The 20625-nt window shown below is 40.1% G+C and overlaps 1 long non-coding RNA gene across 1 annotated transcript in view; it reads right to left on the bottom strand.

Moving 5' to 3' along the window:
- Positions 1-1894: 1894 nt before the first annotated feature.
- Positions 1895-20625, bottom strand: part of LOC123728275 (uncharacterized) — a 64611-nt gene continuing 45880 nt past the window's right edge. Inside the window, exons 2-5 of the long non-coding RNA XR_006760184.1 lie at positions 7424-7451; positions 3729-3764; positions 3524-3600; positions 1895-2084 (exon numbers count right to left, since the gene is read on the bottom strand). This is a non-coding gene — a long non-coding RNA (uncharacterized lncRNA). The remainder of the gene's footprint in view (positions 2085-3523; positions 3601-3728; positions 3765-7423; positions 7452-20625) is intronic.

Raw genomic sequence — 20625 nt, 5'->3', positions numbered from 1 at the left:
AGTGGATAGTTACGGTCTCCAAGGAGTGGATAGTTACGGTCTCCAAGGAGTGGATAGTTACGGTCTCCAAGGAGTGGATAGTTACGGTCTCCAAGAAGTGGATAGTTACGGTCTCCAAGAAGTCGATAGTTACGGTCTCCAAGAAGTCGATAGTTACGGTCTCCAAGAAGTCGATAGTTACGGTCTCCAAGAAGTGGATAGTTACGGTCTCCAAGAAGTGGATAGTTACGGTCTCCAAGAAGTGGATAGTTACGGTCTCCAAGGAGACAGATAGTTACGGTCTCCAAGGAGACAGATAGTTACGGTCTCCAAGGAGACAGATAGTTACGGTCTCCAAGGAGTGGATAGTTACGGTCTCCAAGGAGTGGATAGTTACGGTCTCCAAGGAGTGGATAGTTACGGTCTCCAAGGAGTGGATAGTTACGGTCTCCAAGGAGTGGATAGTTACGGTCTCCAAGGAGTGGATAGTTACGGTCTCCAAGGAGTGGATAGTTACGGTCTCCAAGGAGTTGATAGTTACGGTCTCCAAGGAGTTGATAGTTACTGTCTCCAAGGAGTTGATAGTTACGGTCTCCAAGGAGTTGATAGTTACTGTCTCCAAGGAGTTGATAGTTACGGTCTCCAAGGAGTTGATAGTTACGGTCTCCAAGGAGTTGGTAGCGACGGTCTCCAAGGAGTCGGTAGCTACGGTCTCCAAGGAATTGATAGTTACGGTCTCCAAGGAGTCGGTAGCTACGGTCTCCAAGGAATTGATAGTTACGGTCTCCAAGGAGTTGATAGTTACGGTCTCCAAGGAGTCAATCTAAAACTAGTTTATAGTCATTTGAAAAATCTCATTAGCACATAACAAGTAGACTGTAGATGAAGTGTAGGCTAGTCGTACTGAGTAGATGAACGGTGAGGAATAGGCTTTTCAATTACACGCAGAAAAAAAGACACAGAGAGAAAGACACACAACACATGCACGCACACATACAGAAAGCATACATTTCTGAAGACATATGCACACGAGCACACAATGCATTTCCACAAGATTTATTTAAGACTGTGGAAACTATGTTGTGAAAATAATTAACATGTTGGAATACATTCAAGAAAAGAAAACGTGGATGCTCCAAATACTGTACATATGCCTACATATTGAGTGAAGAAAGATTCTTCTCTATTCGACCAATGATACAAATGGGGAACATTTGATCCAGCTCCTATAGAGAGAATTTCTGAGAACTATTGACTCAGAGACAGAGAGAGAAAATCAAGAAATATTTGAATAGGAGTTCTGAGAGAGGTCTTGTCTTGTTTCTTGGTATTGCTGAGATCTGAATAGGCCTATCTGATCCAGTCTGACATTTAGTTCTGAGTAGAAGGTTGTCTTGTCTCATGATCCTGAGTGGTGAATGCCGACTCCAACATCCGTGATGCCCTTTAACCTGGGTCGTGTTCATTAGGGTGCATGTTTTCCAATTTTGTGTAACGCAAATGAAAACAAGTATTTGTTATTGGACAAGTTCAGATAGTACCTCCCCCTTTAATTTCGTTTTGGACTTTTTTCTTCCATTTGTGCCTATTTAACATAACGCTGATTCCTGATCAGTCACGTCCATGGAGAGCATATGACCCATTGTCTGATCATTCACCTTAGAAACTGATCCCAGTTCAGTTCCTATGGAGAGAGAGAGGGAGATGATTGGTCCCCCAGGGGTTCTACTGGGTCCTATGGAGCCAATCAGAGATCAAAGAAAACAATTCCTTCCTTCATGCTTGCTGACATCATCATTATCCTGTCTGTCTGTCTGTCTGTCTGTCTGTCTGTCTGTCTGTCTGTCTGTCTGTCTGTCTGTCTGTCTGTCTGTCTGTCTGTCTGTCTGTCTGTCTGTCTGTCTGTCTGTGTCTGTCTGTCTGTGTCTGTCTGTCTGTCTGTCTGTCTGTCTGTCTGTCTGTCTGTCTGTCTGTCTGTCGTGGGTGTGAGAGTCCCAAAAGATGAACTTCTGAGATTGAGGCAGAGAGTTTAACATAGGATATTGAGATCGGGGCCGTTGACATCATACCTTTAGTGAAAGGTGTTTCAATGATGCTTCACTTATCTGTGGAGAGAAAAGAGAAAATTACTAGGACTTGACGTTGACACACACATACACCTGCTGGTTCATTAAGGCTGTTTGCCCTAGCCTCCTTGAGGTGCTCATCACTTTAGCCAGTCCCTGGGGAGAGTGGCATTACCAATTACCTGCCACAGGATCCCAGTCTCCTCATTATAACACCCAACGGGACACACAAACACACACACGACCACACAAATGTGTACTCGCACGCACGCACGCAATTCCGTCCCAATCAAAATCCTATTTTCCCTAACCCCTAAACCTAACCCATTTTCTTACCCAAAAACTTAACCCTAAACCTAGCTCCTAATCCTAAACATAATTATAACCCTAACACTAATTCTAACCTTAAACTCCCTACAAATTGCATTTGACCTTGTGGGGACTAACAAAATGTCCCCAGTTGGTCCAATTTTTGATTGTTTACTATTCTTGTGGGGTCTTCCGGTCCCCACAAGAATAGTTAAACACCTCCACACACACACACACACACACACACACAATTGTCTGTGATACATCATCACTGTGTATAACCTGGAGCTGTAGCATCAGTATCACACACCACCAGATCACTCCGGCACCACCAGATCACTAACACACCACCCGATCACTCCCGCACCACCAGATCACTCCCGCACCACCAGATCACTCCCGCACCACCAGATCACTCCGGCACTACCAGATCACTAACGCACCACCAGATCACTCCGGCACCACCAGATCACTCCCGCACCACCAGATCACTTCCACAGCACCATATCCACATCCCTCTCTCTCAGAATGATCCTCCTCAGTCAGAAGTGTTTTAACCAGAACTCTCTCATGCTTCCTCCTGACCTCTAAGGCCTGACAGGAAATTGAGAGTCTTTGTGTCTATAACGGAGGCTGAGAAACACATTGAGACTTGGACATCCTCTCAAACTCATATCCAGACCCAGCACATCTTGTGTAAGAACAATACTCAGCCTATCTCTGTATGACTGTTACCTTGGTGTGTTCCCATCTGGATAGGAGGCATAGTGCTCTGTCTATCTGTGTAAGACTGTTACCTTGGTGTGTTCCCATCTGGATAGGAGGCATAGTGCTCTGTCTATCTGTGTAAGACTGTTACCTTGGTGTGTTCCCATCTGGATAGGAGGCATAGTGCTCTGTCTATCTGTGTAAGACTGTTACCTTGGTGTGTTCCCATCTGGATAGGAGGCATAGTGCTCTGTCTATCTGTGTAAGACTGTTACCTTGGTGTGTTCCCATCTGGATAGGAGGCATTGTGCTCTGTCTATCTGTGTAAGACTGTTACCTTGGTGTGTTCCCATCTGGATAGGAGGCATAGTGCTCTGTCTATCTGTGTATGACTGTTACCTTGGTGTGTTCCCATCTGGATAGGAGGCACAGTGCTCTGTCTATCTGTGTAAGACTGTTACCTTGGTGTGTTCCCATCTGGATAGGAGGCATAACGCTCAGGTCTGCTGGTAGTCCCACATACACACCTCCATAGTTCCTGGGAGAAGAGGACACACACAACCACACACACGCACACACACACGGTGAGAAAGACATAGATAGACAGGTCTTGATCACAGTGACCTTCGAGCAAACTCACACACACACACAGGCCATGTTACTCACATCCTTTTTTCTTCTTCTTGTGCAGACTCCTCTGTGCTGTAAATGACATCATCAGTCAGTAATAGTCAGTAACAACTCAGTCAGTCAGTAATAACTCAGTCAGTAAGTCAGTCAGTCATAACTCAGTCAGTAAGTCAGTCAGTCATAACTCAGTCAGTAAGTCAGTCAGTCATAACTCAGTCACTCAGTCAGTCATAACTCAGTCACTCAGTCAGTCATAACTCAGTCACTCAGTCAGTCATAACTCAGTCACTCAGTCAGTCATAACTCAGTCAGTCATAACTCAGTCAGTCATAACTCAGTCACTCAGTAGTCACTCAGTATTAACTCAGTCAGTAATAAGTCAGTCAGTAATAAGTCAGTCAGTCAGTCATAACTGAGTCAGTCAGTCATAACTGAGTCAGTCAGTCATAACTGAGTCAGTCAGTCATAACTCAGTCAGTCAGTCATAACTCAGTCAGTCAGTCATAACTCAGTCAGTCAGTCATAACTCAGTCAGTCAGTCATAACTCAGTCAGTCATAACTCAGTCAGTAATAACTCAGTCAGTAATAACTCAGTCAGTAATAAGTCAGTCAGTCAGTCATAAGTCAGCCAGTCATAACTCAGCCAGTAATAACTCAGCCAGTAATAACTCAGTCAGTAATAACTCAGTCACTCAGTAATAACTCAGTCACTCAGTAATAACTCAGTCACTCAGTAATAAGTCAGTCACTCAGTCAGTCATAAGTCAATCAGTCATAAGTCAGTCAGTAATAAGTCAGTGAGTCATAACTCAGTCAGTAAAATCTCAGCCAGTAATAACTCAGTCACTCAGTAATAACTCAGTCACAACTCAGTCACTCAGTCAGTCATTAGTCAGTCAGTCATTAGTCAGTCAGTAATATCTCAGCCAGTAATACCTCAGTCAGTCATAACTCAGTCAGTCATAACTCAGTCAGTCAGTATTAACTCAGTCAGTCATAACTCAGTCAGTCAGTATTAACTCAGTCAGTCATAACTCAGTCAGTCAGTATTAACTCAGTCAGTAATAACTCAGTCAGTAATAAGTCAGTCAGTCAGTAATAAGTCCATTACCCCCAGGAGCTCTGACTGTCCAGGTCAAACACACAGTCACATCAAACAAAGGTCAATGAATGGCATGGCTTGGAAGTAGTAATCAACTCAGGTCTGTCCAATATCTAAATGTGCGTGTGCATGGGTGTTCACCGTTTAGGGGTCTTTTCCCCACCAGAGACCTGTTTATTCTGAAGCTCTGCTGCAGTGCCGAAACCAGTCTCATTAATGACCTGGCTATGATTATTTTCAGTCATTTAGCAGAGGCTCTTATCCAGAGCGACTTACAGTCATCATTTCTTTCTTTCGTACTGGTCCTCCGTGGGAATCGAACCCACAACTCCGGCATTGCAAGCACCATGCTCTACCAACTAAGCCACACGGGACCCGCTAGGTTTGTCGAGAACTTGGCCTGCCTGTCAATATGTTCATCAGGAAGCTTGTTGAGAACCCTGCCTGTCAAAATGTTTATCAGGCAGTGTGTTGAGAACTCTGCCTAACTGTCGATATGTTTATCAGGAAGTAGTCCACAGTATTTGACTAATGTCTGACTCATTAATTCCAGGAAATTGTGTTTTTCCTTTCATAGTTGAGAGGCAGGGCCATGTGTGCAAGGTGAGGACTGAATGTGAGTGAGACCGGATGGGGATGTTTGTGGTGCCTGGCTGGGATAAACAGAGCAGTGACGTGGAAAGTTCTTCACCTTTAATGAAAGAACATGACCTATTAGCTTACAACGACCACATATTCTCCAACTACGGCTGTCATACTGACAACGACCACATATTCTCCACCTACAGCTGTCATACTGACAACAACACATTCTCCAACTACGGCTGTCATACTGACAACAACACATTCTCCACCTACGGCTGTCATACTGACAACAACACATTCTCCAACTACGGCTGTCATACTGACAACAACACATTCTCCACCTACGGCTGTCATACTGACAACAACACATTCTCCACCTACGGCTGTCATACTGACAACAACAGCATATTCTCCACCTACAGCTGTCATACTGACAACAACAACACATTCTCCATCTACAGCTGTCATACTGACAACAACAGCATATTCACCACCTACAGCTGTCATACTGACAACAACAGCATATTCTCCATCTACAGCTGTCATACTGACAACAACAACATATTCTCCATCTACAGCTGTCATACTGACAACAACAGCATATTCTCCACCTACAGCTGTCATACTGACAACAACAGCATATTCTCCACCTACAGCTGTCATACTGACAACAACAGCATATTCTCCACCTACAGCTGTCATACTGACAACAACACATTCTCCACCTACAGCTGTCATACTGACAACAACAGCATATTCTCCACCTACAGCTGTCATACTGACAACAACAGCATATTCTCCACCTACAGCTGTCATACTGACAACAACAGCATATTCTCCACCTACAGCTGTCATACTGACAACAACAGCATATTCTCCACCTACAGCTGTCATACTGACAACAACACATTCTCCACCTACAGCTGTCATACTGACAACAACAGCATATTCTCCACCTACAGCTGTCATACTGACAACAACACATTCTCCACCTACAGCTGTCATACTGACAACAGCATATTCACCACCTACAGCTGTCATACTGACAACAACACATTCACCACCTACAGCTGTCATACTGACAACAACAGCATATTCTCCACCTACGGCTGTCATACTGACAACAACAACACATTCTCCACCTACAGCTGTCATACTGACAACAACAACACATTCTCCATCTACAGCTGTCATACTGACAACAACAACACATTCTCCACCTACGGCTGTCATACTGACAACAACAACACATTCTCCACCTACGGCTGTCATACTGACAACAACAGCATATTCTCCACCTACAGCTGTCATACTGACAACAACAGCATATTCTCCACCTACAGCTGTCATACTGACAACAACAGCATATTCTCCACCTACGGCTGTCATACTGACAACAACAACATATTCTCCACCTACAGCTGTCATACTAACAACAACATATTCTCCACCTACAGCTGTCATACTGACAACAACACATTCTCCACCTACAGCTGTCATACTGACAACAACAACACATTCTCCAACTACAGCTGTCATACTGACAACAACAGCATATTCTCCACCTACGGCTGTCATACTGACAACAACAGCATATTCTCCACCTACAGCTGTCATACTGACAGCAACAACAGCATATTCTCCACCTACAGCTGTCATACTGACAACAAGAACACAATCTCCATCTACAGCTGTCATACTGACAACAACAGCACATTCTCCATCTACAGCTGTCATACTGACAACAACAACACATTCTCCACCTACAGCTGTCATACTGACAACAACAACACATTCTCCACCTACAGCTGTCATACTGACAACAACAACACATTCTCCATCTACAGCTGTCATACTGACAACAACAACACATTCTCCATCTACAGCTGTCATACTGACAACAACAACAACACGGGCTCAATGCCGATTCCCCCTACTCCCCAAATATAGTGTACACTCGTTCGTGCCCCCTTAAGAATTGAAAAGCAGTGGATTAGTGAGAGAAAAATGGGCTTGGGGCCAGAGAGAGACAATCATACTCACACTTCTTCTTTGGAGGCTTCAGCTGGACCTGTAAGAACAAAGATATATTAATTTAAGATGATTGAACGGTCCTCTAATACAGCACCAGTAAAGGTCTGTTAATACAGGACTAGTAAAGGTCTGTTAATACAGGACTAGTAAAGGTCTGTTAATACAGGACTAGTAAAGGTCTGTTAATACAGGACTAGTAAAGGTCTGTTAATACAGGACTAGTAAAGGTCTGTTAATACAGCACCAGTAAAGGTCTGTTAATACAAGACTAGTAAAGGTCTGTTAATACAAGACTAGTAAAGGTCTGTTAATACAGGACTAGTAAAGGTCTGTTTATAAAGGACTAGAAAAGGACCAGTGTTACAGACGTCTATATAGGTCTGTTAATACAGGACTAGTAAAGGTCTATTAATGCAGGACTAGTAAAGGTCTGTTAATACAGGACTAGTAAAGGTCTGTTAATACAAGACTAGTAAAGGTCTGTTAATACAGGACTATTAAAGGTATGTTAATACAGGACTAGTAAAGGTCTGTTAATACAGGACTAGTAAAGGTCTGTTTATAAAGGACTAGAAAAGGCCCAGTGTTACAGACGTCTATATAGGTCTGTTAATACAGGACTAGTAAAGACCCAGTGTTACAGACGTCTATATAGGTCTGTTAATACAGGACTAGTAAAGGTCTATTAATGCAGGACTAGTAAAGGTCTGTTAATACAGGACTAGTAAAGGTCTGTTAATACAGGACTAGTAAAGGTCTGTTAATACAGGACGACTAGTAAAGGTCTGTTAATACAGGACTAGTAAAGGTCTGTTAATGCAGGACTAGTAAAGGTCTGTTAATACAGGACTATTAAAGGTCTGTTAATACAGGACTAGTAAAGACCCAGTGTTACAGACGTCTATATAGGTCTGTTAATACAGGACTAGAAAAGGTCTGTTAATACAGGACTAGTAAAGGCCCAGTGTTACAGACGTCTATATAGGTCTGTTAATACAGGACTAGTAAAGGTCTGTTAATGCAGGACTAGTAAAGGTCTGTTAATGCAGGACTAGTAAAGGTCTGTTAATGCAGGACTAGAAAATACCCAGTGTTACAGACGTCTATATAGGTCTGTTAATACAGGACTAGTAAAGGCCCAGTGTTACAGACGTCTATATAGGTCTGTTAATGCAGGACTAGTAAAGGTCTGTTAATGCAGGACTAGTAAAGACCCAGTGTTACAGACGTCTATATAGGTCTGTTAATACAGGACTAGTAAAGGTCTGTTAATACAGGACTAGTAAAGGTCTGTTAGTACAGGACTAGTAAAGGTCTGTTAGTACAGGACTAGTAAAGGTCTGTTAGTACAGGACTAGTAAAGGTCTGTTAATACAGGACTAGTAAAGGTCTGTTAATACAGGACTAGTAAAGGTCTGTTAATACAGGACTAGTAAAGGTCTGTTAATACAGGACTAGTAAAGGTCTGTTAATACAGGACTAGTAAAGGTCTGTTAATACAGGACTAGTAAAGGCCCAGTGTTACAGACGTCTATATAGGTCTGTTAATGCAGGACTAGTAAAGGTCTGTTAATGCAGGACTAGTAAAGACCCAGTGTTACAGAAGTCTATATAGGTCTGTTAATACAGGACTAGTAAAGGTCTGTTAATACAGGACTAGTAAAGGTCTGTTAATACAGGACTAGTAAAGGTCTGTTAATACAGGACTAGTAAAGGTCCAGTGTTACAGACGTCTATATAGGTCTGTTAATACAGGACTAGTAAAGTCTGTTAATACAGGACTAGTAAAGGTCTGTTAATACAGGACTAGCAAAGGCCCAGTGTTACAGACGTCTATAGAGGTCTGTTAATACAGGACTAGTAAAGGTCTGTTAATACAGGACTAGTAAAGGTCTGTTAGTACAGGACTAGTAAAGGTCTGTTAGTACAGGACTAGTAAAGGTCTGTTAGTACAGGACTAGTAAAGGTCTGTTAATACAGGACTAGTAAATGTCTGTTAATACAGGACTAGTAAAGGTCTGTTAATGCAGGACTAGTAAAGACCCAGTGTTACAGACGTCTATATAGGTCTGTTAATACAGGACTAGTAAAGGTCTATTAATGCAGGACTAGTAAAGGTCTGTTAATACAGGACTAGTAAAGGTCTGTTAATACAGGACTAGTAAAGACCCAGTGTTACAGACGTCTATATAGGTCTGTTAATACAGGACTAGTAAAGGTCTGTTAATACAGGATAGAAAAGGTCTGTTAATACAGGACTAGTAAAGACCCAGTGTTAGAGACGTCTATATAGGTCTGTTAATGCAGGACTAGTAAAGGTCTGTTAATACAGGACTAGTAAAGGCCCAGTGTTACAGACGTCTATACAGGTCTGTTAATACAGGACTAGTAAAGGTCTGTTAATACAGGACTAGTAATGGTCTGTTAATACAGGACTAGTAATGGTCTGTTAATACAGGAATAGTAATGGTCTGTTAATACAGGACTAGTAATGGTCTGTTAATACAGGACTAGTAATGGTCTGTTAATACAGGACTAGTAATGGTCTGTTAATACAGGACTAGTAATGGTCTGTTAATACAGGACTAGTAATGGTCTGTTAATGCAGGACTAGTAAAGGTCTGTTAATACAGGACTAGTAAAGGTCTGTTAGTACAGGACTAGTAAAGGTCTGTTAGTACAGGACTAGTAAAGGTCTGTTAATACAGGACTAGTAAATGTCTGTTAATACAGGACTAGTAAAGGTCTGTTAATGCAGGACTAGTAAAGACCCAGTGTTACAGACGTCTATATAGGTCTGTTAATACAGGACTAGTAAAGGTCTATTAATGCAGGACTAGTAAAGGTCTGTTAATACAGGACTAGTAAAGGTCTGTTAATGCAGGACTAGTAAAGACCCAGTGTTACAGACGTCTATATAGGTCTGTTAATACAGGACTAGTAAAGGTCTATTAATGCAGGACTAGTAAAGGTCTGTTAATACAGGACTAGTAAAGGTCTGTTAATACAGGACTAGTAAAGGTCTGTTAATACAGGACTAGTAAAGGTCTGTTAATACAGGACTAGTAAAGGTCTGTTAATACAGGACTAGTAAAGGTCTGTTAATACAGGACTAGTAAAGGTCTGTTAATACAGGACTAGTAAAGGTCTGTTAATACAGGACTAGTAAAGGCCCAGTGTTACAGACGTCTATATAGGTCTGTTAATGCAGGACTAGTAAAGGTCTGTTAATGCAGGACTAGTAAAGACCCAGTGTTACAGACGTCTATATAGGTCTGTTAATACAGGACTAGTAAAGGTCTGTTAATACAGGACTAGTAAAGGTCTGTTAATACAGGACTAGTAAAGGTCTGTTAATACAGGACTAGTAAAGGTCCAGTGTTACAGACGTCTATATAGGTCTGTTAATACAGGACTAGTAAAGTCTGTTAATACAGGACTAGTAAAGGTCTGTTAATACAGGACTAGTAAAGGCCCAGTGTTACAGACGTCTATAGAGGTCTGTTAATACAGGACTAGTAAAGGTCTGTTAATACAGGACTAGTAAAGGTCTGTTAGTACAGGACTAGTAAAGGTCTGTTAGTACAGGACTAGTAAAGGTCTGTTAGTACAGGACTAGTAAAGGTCTGTTAATACAGGACTAGTAAATGTCTGTTAATACAGGACTAGTAAAGGTCTGTTAACGCAGGACTAGTAAAGACCCAGTGTTACAGACGTCTATATAGGTCTGTTAATACAGGACTAGTAAAGGTCTATTAATGCAGGACTAGTAAAGGTCTGTTAATACAGGACTAGTAAAGGTCTGTTAATACAGGACTAGTAAAGACCCAGTGTTACAGACGTCTATATAGGTCTGTTAATACAGGACTAGTAAAGGTCTGTTAATACAGGACTAGTAAAGACCCAGTGTTACAGACGTCTATATAGGTCTGTTAATGCAGGACTAGTAAAGGTCTGTTAATACAGGACTAGAAAAGGTCTGTTAATACAGGACTAGTAAAGGCCCAGTGTTACAGACGTCTATACAGGTCTGTTAATACAGGACTAGTAAAGGTCTGTTAATACAGGACTAGTAATGGTCTGTTAATACAGGAATAGTAATGGTCTGTTAATACAGGACTAGTAATGGTCTGTTAATACAGGACTAGTAATGGTCTGTTAATACAGGACTAGTAATGGTCTGTTAATACAGGACTAGTAATGGTCTGTTAATACAGGACTAGTAATGGTCTGTTAATACAGGACTAGTAATGGTCTGTTAATGCAGGACTAGTAAAGGTCTGTTAATACAGGACTAGTAAAGGTCTGTTAGTACAGGACTAGTAAAGGTCTGTTAGTACAGGACTAGTAAAGGTCTGTTAATACAGGACTAGTAAATATCTGTTAATACAGGACTAGTAAAGGTCTGTTAATGCAGGACTAGTAAAGGTCTGTTAATGCAGGACTAGTAAAGACCCAGTGTTACAGACGTCTATATAGGTCTGTTAATACAGGACTAGTAAAGGTCTATTAATGCAGGACTAGTAAAGGTCTGTTAATACAGGACTAGTAAAAGTCTGTTAATGCAGGACTAGTAAAGACCCAGTGTTACAGACGTCTATATAGGTCTGTTAATACAGGACTAGTAAAGGTCTATTAATGCAGGACTAGTAAAGGTCTGTTAATACAGGACTAGTAAAGGTCTGTTAATACAGGACTAGTAAAGGTCTGTTAATACAGGACTAGTAAAGGTCTTTTAATACAGGACTAATAAAGGTCTGTTAATACAGGACTAGTAATGGTCTGTTAATGCAGGACTAGTAAAGGTCTGTTAATACAGGACTAGTAAAGGTCTGTTAATGCAGGACTAGTAAAGACCCAGTGTTACAGACGTCTATATAGGTCTGTTAATACAGGACTAGTAAAGGTCTATTAATGCAGGACTAGTAAAGGTCTGTTAATACAGGACTAGTAAAGGTCTGTTAATACAGGACTAGTAAAGGTCTGTTAATACAGGACTAGTAAAGGTCTGTTAATACAGGACTAGTAAAGGTCTGTTAATACAGGACTAGTAATGGTCTGTTAATGCAGGACTAGTAAAGGTCTGTTAATACAGGACTAGTAAAGGTCTGTTAATACAGGACTAGTAAAGGTCTGTTAATACAGGACTAGTAAAGGTCTGTTAATACAGGACTAGTAAAGGCCTGTTAATACAGGACTAGTAAAGGCCTGTTAATACAGGACTAGTAAAGGTCTGTTAATACAGGACTAGTAAAGACCCAGTGTTACAGACGTCTATATAGGTCTGTTAATACAGGACTAGTAAAGGTCTGTTAATACAGGACTAGTAAAGGCCCAGTGTTACAGACGTCTATATAGGTCTGTTAATGCAGGACTAGTAAAGGTCTGTTAATGCAGGACTAGTAAAGACCCAGTGTTACAGACGTCTATATAGGTCTGTTAATACAGCACTAGTAAAGGTCTGTTAATACAGGACTAGTAAAGGTCTGTTAATACAGGACTAGTAAAGGTCTGTTAATACAGGACTAGTAAAGGTCCAGTGTTACAGACGTCTATATAGGTCTGTTAATACAGGACTAGTAAAGTCTGTTAATACAGGACTAGTAAAGGTCTGTTAATACAGGACTAGTAAAGGCCCAGTGTTACAGACGTCTATAGAGGTCTGTTAATACAGGACTAGTAAAGGTCTGTTAATACAGGACTAGTAAAGGTCTGTTAGTACAGGACTAGTAAAGGTCTGTTAGTACAGGACTAGTAAAGGTCTGTTAGTACAGGACTAGTAAAGGTCTGTTAATACAGGACTAGTAAATGTCTGTTAATACAGGACTAGTAAAGGTCTGTTAATGCAGGACTAGTAAAGACCCAGTGTTACAGACGTCTATATAGGTCTGTTAATACAGGACTAGTAAAGGTCTATTAATGCAGGACTAGTAAAGGTCTGTTAATACAGGACTAGTAAAGGTCTGTTAATGCAGCACTAGTAAAGACCCAGTGTTACAGACGTCTATATAGGTCTGTTAATACAGGACTAGTAAAGGTCTATTAATGCAGGACTAGTAAAGGTCTGTTAATACAGGACTAGTAAAGGTCTGTTAATACAGGACTAGTAAAGACCCAGTGTTACAGACGTCTATATAGGTCTGTTAATACAGGACTAGTAAAGGTCTGTTAATACAGGATAGAAAAGGTCTGTTAATACAGGACTAGTAAAGACCCAGTGTTACAGACGTCTATATAGGTCTGTTAATGCAGGACTAGTAAAGGTATGTTAATACAGGACTAGAAAAGGTCTGTTAATACAGGACTAGTAAAGGCCCAGTGTTACAGACGTCTATACAGGTCTGTTAATACAGGACTAGTAAAGGTCTGTTAATACAGGACTAGTAATGGTCTGTTAATACAGGACTAGTAATGGTCTGTTAATACAGGACTAGTAATGGTCTGTTAATACAGGACTAGTAATGGTCTGTTAATACAGGACTAGTAATGGTCTGTTAATACAGGACTAGTAATGGTCTGTTAATGCAGGACTAGTAAAGGTCTGTTAATACAGGACTAGTAAAGGTCTGTTAGTACAGGACTAGTAAAGGTCTGTTAGTACAGGACTAGTAAAGGTCTGTTAGTACAGGACTAGTAAAGGTCTGTTAATACAGGACTAGTAAATGTCTGTTAATACAGGACTAGTAAAGGTCTGTTAATGCAGGACTAGTAAAGACCCAGTGTTACAGACGTCTATATAGGTCTGTTAATACAGGACTAGTAAAGGTCTATTAATGCAGGACTAGTAAAGGTCTGTTAATACAGGACTAGTAAAGGTCTGTTAATGCAGGACTAGTAAAGACCCAGTGTTACAGACGTCTATATAGGTCTGTTAATACAGGACTAGTAAAGGTCTATTAATGCAGGACTAGTAAAGGTCTGTTAATACAGGACTAGTAAAGGTCTGTTAATACAGGACTAGTAAAGGTCTGTTAATACAGGACTAGTAAAGGTCTGTTAATACAGGACTAGTAATGGTCTGTTAATGCAGGACTAGTAAAGGTCTGTTAATACAGGACTAGTAAAGGTCTGTTAATGCAGGACTAGTAAAGAGACAGTGTTACAGACGTCTATATAGGTCTGTTAATACAGGACTAGTAAAGGTCTATTAATGCAGGACTAGTAAAGGTCTGTTAATACAGGACTAGTAAAGGTCTGTTAATACAGGACTAGTAAAGGTCTGTTAATACAGGACTAGTAAAGGTCTGTTAATACAGGACTAGTAAAGGTCTGTTAATACAGGACTAGTAATGGTCTGTTAATACAGGACTAGTAATGGTCTGTTAATGCAGGACTAGTAAAGGTCTGTTAATACAGGACTAGTAAAGGTCTGTTAATACAGGACTAGTAAAGACCCAGTGTTACAGACGTCTATATAGGTCTGTTAATACAGGACTAGTTAAGGTCTGTTAATACAGGACTAGTAAAGACCCAGTGTTACAGACGTCTATATAGGTCTGTTAATGCAGTACTAGTAAAGGTCTGTTAATACAGGACTAGAAAAGGTCTGTTAATACAGGACTAGTAAAGGCCCAGTGTTACAGACGTCTATATAGGTCTGTTAATACAGGACTAGTAAAGGTCTGTTAATGCAGGACTAGTAAAGGTCTGTTAATGCAGGACTAGAAAATACCCAGTGTTACAGACGTCTATATAGGTCTGTTAATACAGGACTAGTAAAGGCCCAGTGTTACAGACGTCTATATAGGTCTGTTAATACAGGACTAGTAAAGGTCTGTTAATACAGGACTAGTAAAGGTCTGTTAGTACAGGACTAGTAAAGGTCTGTTAGTACAGGACTAGTAAAGGTCTGTTAGTACAGGACTAGTAAAGGTCTGTTAGTACAGGACTAGTAAAGGTCTGTTAATACAGGACTAGTAAAGGTCTGTTAATACAGGACTAGTAAAGGTCTGTTAATACAGGACTAGTAAAGGTCTGTTAATACAGGACTAGTAAAGGTCTGTTAATACAGGACTAGTAAAGGTCTGTTAATACAGGACTAGTAAAGGTCTGTTAATACAGGACTAGTAAAGGTCTGTTAACACAGGACTAGTAAAGGTCTGTTAATACAGGACTAGTAAAGGTCTGTTAATACAGGACTAGTAAAGGTCTGTTAATACAGGACTAGAAAAGGCCTGTTAATACAGGACTAGTAAAGGCCTGTTAATACAGGACTAGTAAAGGCCTGTTAATACAGGACTAGTAAAGGTCTGTTAATACAGGACTAGTAAAGGTCTGTTAGTACAGGACTAGTAAAGGTCTGTTAGTACAGGACTAGTAAAGGTCTGTTAATACAGGACTAGTAAAGGTCCAGTGTTACAGACGTCTATATAGGTCTGTTAATACAGGACTAGTAAAGGTCTGTTAATACAGGACTCGTAAAGGTCCAGTGTTACAGACGTTTATACAGGTCTGTTAATACAGGACTAGTAAATGTCTGTTAATACAGGACTAGTAAAGGTCTGTTAATACAGGACTAGTAAAGGTCTGTTAATACAGGACTAGTAAAGGTCTGTTAGTACAGGACTAGTAAAGGTCTGTTAGTACAGGACTAGTAAAGGTCTGTTAGCACAGGACTAGTAAAGGTCTGTTAGTACAGGACTAGTAAAGGTCTGTTAGTACAGGACTAGTAAAGGTCTGTTAGTACAGGACTAGTAAAGGTCTGTTAGTACAGGACTAGTAAAGGTCTGTTAGTACAGGACTAGTAAAGGTCTGTTAATACAGGACTAGTAAAGGTCTGTTAATGCAGGACTAGTAAAGACCCAGTGTTACAGACGTCTATATAGTTCTGTTAATACAGGACTAGTAAAGGTCTGTTAATACAGGACTAGTAAAGGTCTGTTAATGCAGGGCTAGTAAAGACCCAGTGTTACAGACGTCTATATAGGTCTGTTAATACAAGACTAGTAAAGGTCTATTAATGCAGGACTAGTAAAGGTCTGTTAATACAGGACTAGTAAAGGCCCAGTGTTACAGACGTCTATATAGGTCTGTTAATACAGGACTAGTAAAGGTCTGTTAATACAGGACTAGTAAAGGTCTGTTAATACAGGACTAGTAAAGGTCTGTTAATACAGGACTAGTAAAGGTCTGTTAATACAGGACTAGTAAAGGTCTGTTAATACAGGACTAGTAAAGGTCTGTTAATACAGGACTAGTAAAGGCCCAGTTTTACAGACGTCTATATAGGTCTGTTAGTACAGGACTAGTAAAGGTCTGTTAGTACAGGACTAGTAAAGGTCTGTTAGTACAGGACTAGTAAAAGTCTTAATACAGGACTAGTAAAGGTCTGTTAATACAGGACTAGTAAAGGTCTGTTAATACAGGACTAGTAAAGGTCTGTTAATACAGGACTAGTAAAGGTCTGTTAATACAGGACTAGTAATGGTCTGTTAATGCAGGACTAGTAAAGGTCTGTTAATGCAGGACTAGTAAAGGTCTGTTAATACAGGACTAGTAAAGGTCTGTTAATACAGGACTAGTAAAGGTCTGTTAATACAGGACTAGTAAAGGTCTGTTAATACAGGACTAGTAAAGGCCTGTTAATACAGGACTAGTAAAGGCCTGTTAATACAGGACTAGTAAAGGTCTGTTAATACAGGACTAGTAAAGACCCAGTGTTACAGACGTCTATATAGGTCTGTTAATACAGGACTAGTAAAGGTCTGTTAATACAGGACTAGTAAAGGCCCAGTGTTACAGACGTCTATATAGGTCTGTTAATGCAGGACTAGTAAAGGTCTGTTAATGCAGGACTAGTAAAGACCCAGTGTTACAGACGTCTATATAGGTCTGTTAATACAGGACTAGTAAAGGTCTGTTAATACAGGACTAGTAAAGGTCTGTTAATACAGGACTAGTAAAGGTCTGTTAATACAGGACTAGTAAAGGTCCAGTGTTACAGACGTCTATATAGGTCTGTTAATACAGGACTAGTAAAGTCTGTTAATACAGGACTAGTAAAGGTCTGTTAATACAGGACTAGTAAAGGCCCAGTGTTACAGACGTCTATAGAGGTCTGTTAATACAGGACTAGTAAAGGTCTGTTAATACAGGACTAGTAAAGGTCTGTTAGTACAGGACTAGTAAAGGTCTGTTAGTACAGGACTAGTAAAGGTCTGTTAGTACAGGACTAGTAAAGGTCTGTTAATACAGGACTAGTAAATGTCTGTTAATACAGGACTAGTAAAGGTCTGTTAATGCAGGACTAGTAAAGACCCAGTGTTACAGACGTCTATATAGGTCTGTTAATACAGGACTAGTAAAGGTCTATTAATGCAGGACTAGTAAAGGTCTGTTAATACAGGACTAGTAAAGGTCTGTTAATGCAGGACTAGTAAAGACCCAGTGTTACAGACGTCTATATAGGTCTGTTAATACAGGACTAGTAAAGGTCTATTAATGCAGGACTAGTAAAGGTCTGTTAATACAGGACTAGTAAAGGTCTGTTAATACAGGACTAGTAAAGACCCAGTGTTACAGACGTCTATATAGGTCTGTTAATACAGGACTAGTAAAGGTCTGTTAATACAGGATAGAAAAGGTCTGTTAATACAGGACTAGTAAAGACCCAGTGTTACAGACGTCTATATAGGTCTGTTAATGCAGGACTAGTAAAGGTCTGTTAATACAGGACTAGAAAAGGTCTGTTAATACAGGACTAGTAAAGGCCCAGTGTTACAGACGTCTATACAGGTCTGTTAATACAGGACTAGTAAAGGTCTGTTAATACAGGACTAGTAATGGTCTGTTAATACAGGACTAGTAATGGTCTGTTAATACAGGACTAGTAATGGTCTGTTAATACAGGACTAGTAATGGTCTGTTAATACAGGACTAGTAATGGTCTGTTAATACAGGACTAGTAATGGTCTGTTAATGCAGGACTAGTAAAGGTCTGTTAATACAGGACTAGTAAAGGTCTGTTAGTACAGGACTAGTAAAGGTCTGTTAGTACAGGACTAGTAAAGGTCTGTTAATACAGGACTAGTAAATGTCTGTTAATACAGGACTAGTAAAGGTCTGTTAATGCAGGACTAGTAAAGACCCAGTGTTACAGACGTCTATATAGGTCTGTTAATACAGGACTAGTAAAGGTCTATTAATGCAGGACTAGTAAAGGTCTGTTAATACAGGACTAGTAAAGGTCTGTTAATGCAGGACTAGTAAAGACCCAGTGTTACAGACGTCTATATAGGTCTGTTAATACAGGACTAGTAAAGGTCTATTAATGCAGGACTAGTAAAGGTCTGTTAATACAGGACTAGTAAAGGTCTGTTAATACAGGACTAGTAAAGGTCTGTTAATACAGGACTAGTAAAGGTCTGTTAATACAGGACTAATAAAGGTCTGTTAATACAGGACTAGTAATGGTCTGTTAATGCAGGACTAGTAAAGGTCTGTTAATACAGGACTAGTAAAGGTCTGTTAATGCAGGACTAGTAAAGACCCAGTGTTACAGACGTCTATATAGGTCTGTTAATACAGGACTAGTAAAGGTCTATTAATGCAGGACTAGTAAAGGTCTGTTAATACAGGACTAGTAAAGGTCTGTTAATACAGGACTAGTAAAGGTCTGTTAATACAGGACTAGTAAAGGTCTGTTAATACAGGACTAGTAAAGGTCTGTTAATACAGGACTAGTAATGGTCTGTTAATACAGGACTAGTAATGGTCTGTTAATGCAGGACTAGTAAAGGTCTGTTAATACAGGACTAGTAAAGGTCTGTTAATACAGGACTAGTAAAGACCCAGTGTTACAGACGTCTATATAGGTCTGTTAATACAGGACTAGTTAAGGTCTGTTAATACAGGACTAGTAAAGACCCAGTGTTACTGACGTCTATATAGGTCTGTTAATGCAGTACTAGTAAAGGTCTGTTAATACAGGACTAGAAAAGGTCTGTTAATACAGGACTAGTAAAGGCCCAGTGTTACAGACGTCTATATAGGTCTGTTAATACAGGACTAGTAAAGGTCTGTTAATGCAGGACTAGTAAAGGTCTGTTAATGCAGGACTAGTAAAGGTCTGTTAATGCAGGACTAGAAAATACCCAGTGTTACAGACGTCTATATAGGTCTGTTAATACAGGACTAGTAAAGGCCCAGTGTTACAGACGTCTATATAGGTCTGTTAATACAGGACTAGTAAAGGTCTGTTAATACAGGACTAGTAAAGGTCTGTTAATACAGGACTAGTAAAGGTCTGTTAGTACAGGACTAGTAAAGGTCTGTTAGTACAGGACTAGTAAAGGTCTGTTAATACAGGACTAGTAAAGGTCTGTTAATACAGGACTAGTAAAGGTCTGTTAATACAGGACTAGTAAAGGTCTGTTAATACAGGACTAGTAAAGGTCTGTTAATACAGGACTAGTAAAGGTCTGTTAATACAGGACTAGTAAAGGTCTGTTAACACAGGACTAGTAAAGGTCTGTTAATACAGGACTAGTAAAGGTCTGTTAATACAGGACTAGTAAAGGTCTGTTAATACAGGACTAGAAAAGGCCTGTTAATACAGGACTAGTAAAGGCCTGTTAATACAGGACTAGTAAAGGCCTGTTAATACAGGACTAGTAAAGGTCTGTTAATACAGGACTAGTAAAGGTCTGTTAGTACAGGACTAGTAAAGGTCTGTTAGTACAGGACTAGTAAAGGTCTGTTAATACAGGACTAGTAAAGGTCCAGTGTTACAGACGTCTATATAGGTCTGTTAATACAGGACTAGTAAAGGTCTGTTAATACAGGACTCGTAAAGGTCCAGCGTTACAGACGTTTATACAGGTCTGTTAATACAGGACTAGTAAATGTCTGTTAATACAGGACTAGTAAAGGTCTGTTAATACAGGACTAGTAAAGGTCTGTTAATACAGGACTAGTAAAGGTCTGTTAATACAGGACTAGTAAAGGTCTGTTAATACAGGACTAGTAAAGGTCTGTTAGTACAGGACTAGTAAAGGTCTGTTAGTACAGGACTAGTAAAGGTCTGTTAGCACAGGACTAGTAAAGGTCTGTTAGTACAGGACTAGTAAAGGTCTGTTAGTACAGGACTAGTAAAGGTCTGTTAGTACAGGACTAGTAAAGGTCTGTTAGTACAGGACTAGTAAAGGTCTGTTAGTACAGGACTAGTAAAGGTCTGTTAATACAGGACTAGTAAAGGTCTGTTAATGCAGGAC

The sequence above is a fragment of the Salmo salar genome, chromosome ssa17, assembly GCF_905237065.1.
Source record: "Salmo salar chromosome ssa17, Ssal_v3.1, whole genome shotgun sequence".
NCBI lineage: Eukaryota > Metazoa > Chordata > Actinopteri > Salmoniformes > Salmonidae > Salmo > Salmo salar.
The sequence above is the reverse complement of the archived record's forward strand: the minus strand, read 5'-3'. Positions and strand labels throughout refer to the sequence as shown.